Source organism: Myotis brandtii, unplaced genomic scaffold (genome assembly GCF_000412655.1).
Source record: "Myotis brandtii unplaced genomic scaffold, ASM41265v1 scaffold196, whole genome shotgun sequence".
Taxonomy (NCBI): domain Eukaryota; kingdom Metazoa; phylum Chordata; class Mammalia; order Chiroptera; family Vespertilionidae; genus Myotis; species Myotis brandtii.
In genome coordinates, this window is record NW_005357311.1 from 3,076,609 (window position 1) to 3,084,008 (window position 7,400).

Genomic DNA, 7,400 nt, shown 5'->3' on the forward strand with positions numbered 1-7,400 from the left:
GATAGATAGATAGATATAGATATATAGATATATAGATATATAGATATTCAGCATCCTGGATAATTTCCTGACAGTAAGAACAAGTCAGCAAGTGGGGAAAGACCACAATGACAAAAACAGTGTGCTCTTAGGTCACCAATAGCCAAGAGAAGAAAAACAAAGAGGCACTGAAGTCCAAATAAGGTTAGCTTTCATTGCCTTGCTTTTATTTTCTTCTTTTATTTCCTTCCTTCCTTTCAGCTCAACTCAGGAAGCCACTCGCTGACTAACACCCCTTTCCCAGATGCTGCTCTGCAGTTATTGAGGTACTTTTTGGTAGAATAGAAGTGAGAATTAATCATCAAAGTTGACAAGGGCTACAAGAGACTCCTAAGCTCTTCTTTTCTAAACTAGTTCATAAGAAAAGGTGGTAACTCTGTGTGCATCAAGAAAGCAAACAAAGGATCCCATTTTAAGGTTGTATATCCACCTGAGTATGTTTCTAATCACCAAAGGATACACTAAGACCTGCAAGGGATTTCAAACCTGGCTGCACAGTACAATCACCCTGGGAGCTTAAAAATGACCGATGCCCAGGCCAACCCTAGACCACTGAAAACAGGACCTCGGGGGTGAGGCCAGGTTGTTAAAGGGCTTGAGGTGATTTCAATGTGTTGGGCCATTGGGCAAAAGGCCTGAAGTACAGCACTATAGACCATCTTAAATCATTGCACATCCTAGTCTATAAGCATAGAATGAAAGACTTGACTGCTTTTAGTTATTTAAATGGATCTTTTCATCCATGTCAATCATGACTATGAAAAATATTTCAAGTGGCCTTAAATCTCAATAATGATACTATCCTTTCTTAGGAATTACCTAAACAATGGGATTAAGAACATTTTCTAAGGATTAAATGTACTATGACTTAGTCACATCTTGGAATAACTTTTAATTACCATTTTCTATTAACATTTTCTATGTATCAGACACAGTACCAAAAACTTTCAAATGGTATCTTTTTAAAATACATAAAACTCTACCAGATAAACATTACTACTCCTCATTATACCCCAATGTCCACAGGCTTTTTGATAGATTCTACTTAAGCCTCTTTCCCCTTAATCTTAGGAGTTATCACCCAATGCAGGTTCATAAATGATGCCTATGGCTGCATCCTTTTACTTTGGAAAGTTGGCTGTAAACTTCTTTTCACAAATACTCCTCGATTTTAAAACTTTTTAAATGGATTTTCTTTAATATGACTGAACTTGCTGACATCATTCAGGGACTTAGACTGAACAAACTGATACCTAAATAATAATAATGTTACTTTGACCACTCCTTTGAGCATGACTGATATCTAAATAATAATAATAATGTTACTTTGACCACTCCTTTGAGCATAATACACAGATTATTATGGTCTTTAAATTTATTTTTGCCTTTATTCTTTAAAAAATTTATTTAGTTAGTTAGTTTTAGAGAAAGAGGAAGGGAATTGGAGAGATAGGAACATGGATGAGCGAGATTAAATGCAAATGAACTAAGAACCTAAACTAAGAGGCAGATTGTCAAAGTAGACAAAAGACAAGGCCTGACTATATCCCATTTATAAGAACATATTTTATAAACACTGATAACTTCAAGTTTAAAGATGGAAGTATATATAATCAATCAGCTGCCCCTGCTGGGGATTGAGCCTGACACCCCGGCATGCGCCCTGACTGAGATCAAACCCAGGACGTCCTGGTTCATGCTCAACCACAGATCAACACCAGCCGGGCTCACCTTTATTCTTAAAAGTCTTTTCCAGAGATATTTCTATTCATTTCATAAAAGTCTTTTAGTGTTCTTGCATGCAAAAAACACTAAACATTACCAGTCAAGGCAACATATATTAAGAGCCAGTATTAATTACTGCTTCCTCTATGTTTCCACTATGAGCTGTTTATACCCTTCCCTTTTTATTTTGTTTTGGCGTGCATCCTAATTAGTCATTTATTTGTCTTTCTCCTTTTTTCCTCACTACACTGAAAATACTCTGGGCTCAGGGCACATCTTATATTCTTTAAGTTCTTTCCATATCTATGCATGTAGTAGGCTCTCAATCAATGTTTTTTGAATTTAATAGAAAAGAGCATTAAGCTTGGCCAGCATGGCTCAATGGTTGAGTGTTGACCTATGAACCAGGAGGTCATAGTTTGATTCCAGGTCAGGGCACATCCTGGGTTGTGGGCTCAATTCCTAGGTGTAGGACATGCAGGAGACAGGTCAATGATTCTCTCTCATCATTGATGTTTCTCTATCTCTCCCTCTCCCTTCCTCTCTGAAATCAATAAAAATGTTTTTTTAAAAAAAAGAAAGAAAGAAAAAAGCATTAAGCTATAGTTTGGGAAGCAATGCACAGTGGTGTGTTTTTTTAAAAAAAAGAAAGAAAAGAGCATTAAGCTATAGTTTGGGAAGCAATGCACAGTGGTGGTCTACAGCAGTTTTGTTCAAACTATGCAATGTGTCATGGGTCTTGAAATAAATCATGTATTGTGAGCAGCACTTTTAAAAATTGGAATTTAAAACAATGAAATAGATGAGAACAGAAAATATAAGAGCACCTCCTGCATGGTGATAAGGTATTACTTTGCGAAACTGCTTCTGTGCTTACTTGCGCCCATGTATGTGTGCAGGGTCAGGCTATAAAGTACATCTTACTGTGGTCACAGTCGAAACACCAAAAGCCTCCGGTCTAGAACAAGAATCCTGGAATCATTTCTCCTAGAGTCCTACTGAAGCTCTGCCATTAGCCGTGTGACTAAGCAAATTAACAACCTTCTCGGTTTCCTCATTTATAAAATGGGAATAGTAAGTTGCTTGACATATCCAGAATTCCTCCTCCTGAATTTCACCTGGAAAACTATCACCATACTTCCATTTGCCCAAGCAGAAAGCCCACTCCTCATCCCCTCCCTGCTTCACCTCCCCAGTGTCCCTATCAACCAGAAACAGGGTCTTGCAGGCACAGAGCCCTGTGATCAGACTCTTCCTCTCCATCGTCTCTGCAAATCCTGCACTGTCACAGCCACCTGTGATGGGTCCCTCTGCTTACCCTCGCTGCCTGCTGCAGCTCATTGGCCAGGCCGCTGCCAGAGCCATCTCTCCAGACCGTGCTTCTGGTCGTCTCAAATTCTGCTTCCAACCTTTCCCATCTTCCCATGGTTCCTCACTACACACAGTTTATTCATTATCAGGGCACAAGTTTTTGTTTAATTTACTCTAAGCACACAAGAAATCAAAGATGGAACTTATAGCCCTCCATCAATGAATAATGTTACTCAAAAATTATAGATGAAAATGAAAATATTGGTTTTACATATCCATGTTTTGTCTATGTGATATTAGGTATTTAGGCCCTTAAATACCCAGCTAGTTTGCTGGTTATTTTGGTTCTCCTCTGAAGATTTGCAATGATCCAGCCCAAACCACACTTCTCCAGAATGTCCCACAAACCTGTGATCCCCAAGCCACTGTCACAGTCCAGCTCCTAAGCCATGCTTTTTCCCTTTACTATGACTCTGACTCTTCAGTCCCCACCAGCTGCTAGAGGGGCTGTAGTACCTTTCTTTACTTGCCTACTGACAAACACCTGTTTTTCCGGAAAGCGGGGGAGGGTGGATGGAAAGAGATCAACCAAAGAACTTGTATGCATATGTGCATAACATATGGACACAGACAATAGGGTGGTGAAGGGGGGGCGGGGCTAGAAGGGATCAATGGAGGGGAAAGTGGACATATGTAATACTTTCAACAATAAAGATTTGATATTTAAAAAATCAATATTTTTTAAAAAGACAGCCTAAATGTCTCCTCCTACTTGATGCGACCCTAACTCTCCAACAGTTAGTCATTCCTCCTCTAAGTTCTCATACTAATTTGGGCAATCTTGCTAGTATAACATTTATTACAATTGGAAAAAGACTACAGAACTAAGCAACCTGAATGGGAAGTATATTTTAATTGGCATTTTGAGGCCTCTCAACTTATAAGGTGATTCAAAAATTTTTTTTCCTCCAAAATACAAATTCTAAATGAACCAAAGCAAATTCCAAGTTGCCTCAGAAACTCAAGTTGAAGAAATTTCTAAATGTTCTTCTGATGTCTCATTATCTGCACCTTCTGCTCCTTTACTGCCTACCTGCCCTCCCCTTTACTCTTCACTCCCTGAACTCCTGCTTTATAACGATGAATCTGAGGCTCCATTAGAACCCCCTGTTCTATCTCTCCTTTTAAAGTTGAACCATTGGACTTGACTGGCCTGAGTCAACACTCCTTACTTTTTCTACCCCATGGACTAAAGCTGAGCTTCATACCATTACTAAAGATGTTCCGAATCTCAAAAAAGACACCTTGAGTTTACTAGAGAATTTCTGCTTATTATCCAGATATATGAGGTAGGTTTCTCTGACTTCTATCAGCCTATCCAGTGGTCGGCAAACTGCAGCTCGGCAAACTGCGGCTCGCGAGCCACATGCGGCTCTTTGGCCCCTTGAGTGTGGTTCTTCCACAAAATACCGACTTCTGTGCATGGGCCACGAAGTTTCGATCGCACTGTACGTGCGCGCCCACACGTGGTATTTTGTGGAAGAGCCACACTTTAAAAAGTGTTAAAAAACCCTAATAAAACCATTTTTATTACTGTAATAGATTTGAAAACACTTTTAAACAGTAATCCAGCATAGATGAAGTCAATGATGACACCTTGATGCTTTTTAATTCAGCCTCTGTTGAGGGTCTACAGGACGAACTTGAACAACTGGTAAAAAAGATTACACCTTAACTGGGCCACCATGTAAACCCATGATTTAGTAAACTATGCTGAGCAGCAATCCCAAGCTACCCAAAAAGATACCCAAAAGAAAGCCACATAGGCCCTAACTCTAAATGCTCAAAGTTAGGCAACTTCAAGGGTGAGCCTATAATTAAATTAATGGCAAATACGTCTTTCAGAGTCCCCAAAGCAAACTACCATTCAAAGGGGTTTGTAATTATTGTAAAAAGTCTGGACATTGGAAAAAAAGATTGCTTAAAGCTGAAAAAACAACTACAAGGCTAATCAATACAACAAATAAAAGTCTACAAAATTTGTGAATCCTCTTTAAGGGCTCCAATTTAAGTTTTCTCAGCAATAAGGTTACCCAGAGGATCAAAAGAAGATTTTTAACATGCTCCTAATTCTTTAGGAGAAATTGATCTAACTATTGGGAATGAGGTAACCAAGTCCCTGGTAGAAACCAGAGCTGCCTTATCAATTCTGAACCCACCAGACTCTCCATTCTCCTTTCTCAGAGTACAGAAGCCACACAAATAGTGGATGTTTCCAATCAATCCATGACTATCTCCAAATCCCTTCCAATTCCTTTCAAATTGAACCTGTGCAGGAAATCCACTAATGTCTTTTGGTTCCTTCTGCCCTTATTCATGTCTTAGGATGAGACGACTTTCTTGAAACTCACAAAGCCCATATTTTCTCCTTTCAAAAGGAGGAAATATTCTTACATCTTGAGCTTCTAACTAATGACTCTCAAAAAAACTCATCCATAGACTTACCCATAGCTATTCTAGGTTTTTCCTGTCACTTTAACGGAATCAAATCCTCTTTTAGATTCCATTCCAATAAACGTTGGTCAAAAAATGTCACCGACATTGGCTGCATTCATTCTGTATCAATGATGAAAATTCAAACTGACAAAAATCAACCTCTGCTTAACATCCATCAATACCCTCTGAATGCAGAGGCCACTTAAGGAATCAAACTCATCATTGAGGAATATCACAAACAAGGCCTCATTATTTCTTGCATGATCCCTTTTAATACTCCTATCCTCACTGTTAAATGTCACTTTAGTTAATATCTAAAAGTCCTAAATCATGTTAATACCCCAGCGCCCAGTCATGCATAACCTTCACACCTTACTCTGTCATACCACCAGAAAATAAATTCTTGTCAGTTATAAATCTTTGTAGTGCTTTCTTTAGCATCCCTGCTGATCCTGAAATTAAATCCTCACTCACTTTCACATGGAAAGAGCAACGTTATACTTGGACAGTAATGCCTCAGAACCACACTGAAAGTCCGACTTCCTTTTCCCAAATTTTAAAGGCAGATATTGCCAATATAAAATGTCCTTACCAGTCCACCCACTTACAATATTCGGATGACCTCCTCCTCTGCTCAGCCTCTGAGGAAACATCAATGAAGATGCCCTCCATCTCCTTTGAGAGGTGAGCTCTTGAAACAGGATTGTCGACTTGTTTTGGACCAAAGATAAAAACAGTTCTTATATTTTAGAACTCTTAGTGGTTATCCAATTATCTAAATCTTCAGTAATCATAAATATCCCTGGACATTCCATCGCAAATATAGAAGAAAGCAGAAGTAATAACTTGGCTGACATTGCTGCTAAGTTAGAGGCATTAAAACAATCTCAGAACCCAATGGAAACATCCATCCTACCAACGGAAACAATTAGGGTTTTAAGAAGATAACATTATGGAAGCACATAATTTGGCTGTTCCACAAAGTTTTTAAAAAATGGTTAAAACAAGACTGTAAATTCGGCCCTAAAAGAACGTTATGGGTAGCTCGGAACTACCAACCACTTCTCCCTGACTGCATACAACATCATATATTACAATATGTGCATGACTTAACTTACTAAAACACTGACCAAAAATGGTTTTATGAGAAAAACAATACGACTGGGGGTCATCTCATCTTCAAAAATAGCTTCCCAGGTATATCCCAAATGCCAAATCTGCCCATAGTACAACCTGGGAAAAACCATACCTCGATAGGTTTCCCCCCTGCCTTTAGGGTCCTCTGAAGTCTTGCAAATGGACTTCATTTACTTTTCTCCTTCTCAAGGTTACAAATCTGTGTTAGAAATTATTTGTATGTTTTTTCAATGGGTAGAAGCATTCCCATGCCACAGAGCCACAGCATCAGCAGTGAGTAAAATATTAGAGAAGAACTTCCCTACTTGGGGAATCACCTCAGAACTCCCTGGTGACTAAAGCACTCATTTCACAGGACAAATTATACAAACGGTAAGATCTGGCTGATTTTACAAATTGTGCTTATCATCCCCAGCCCTCTGGCCTTGTAATAAAAACTTCATTGGCAAAACTTGTAGCCTTTCCATCTGCCTTGGCCTAAGGCTCTTCCTTTGGTATCGCTCAACCTAAGATCTAGTCCCTTTGGCAAACATAGACAGTCTCCTTGGCAAACACAGACTGCCTCCTTTTCAAATTATTACATGCAGAACCATGAGATTTGATCAAGAAATATATGAATTTGCACTGCTGAAAGGAGACCTCCTGATTTACTCTAAAGAACTTATAAGGGCCCTTGAGACTAACTCACAGCT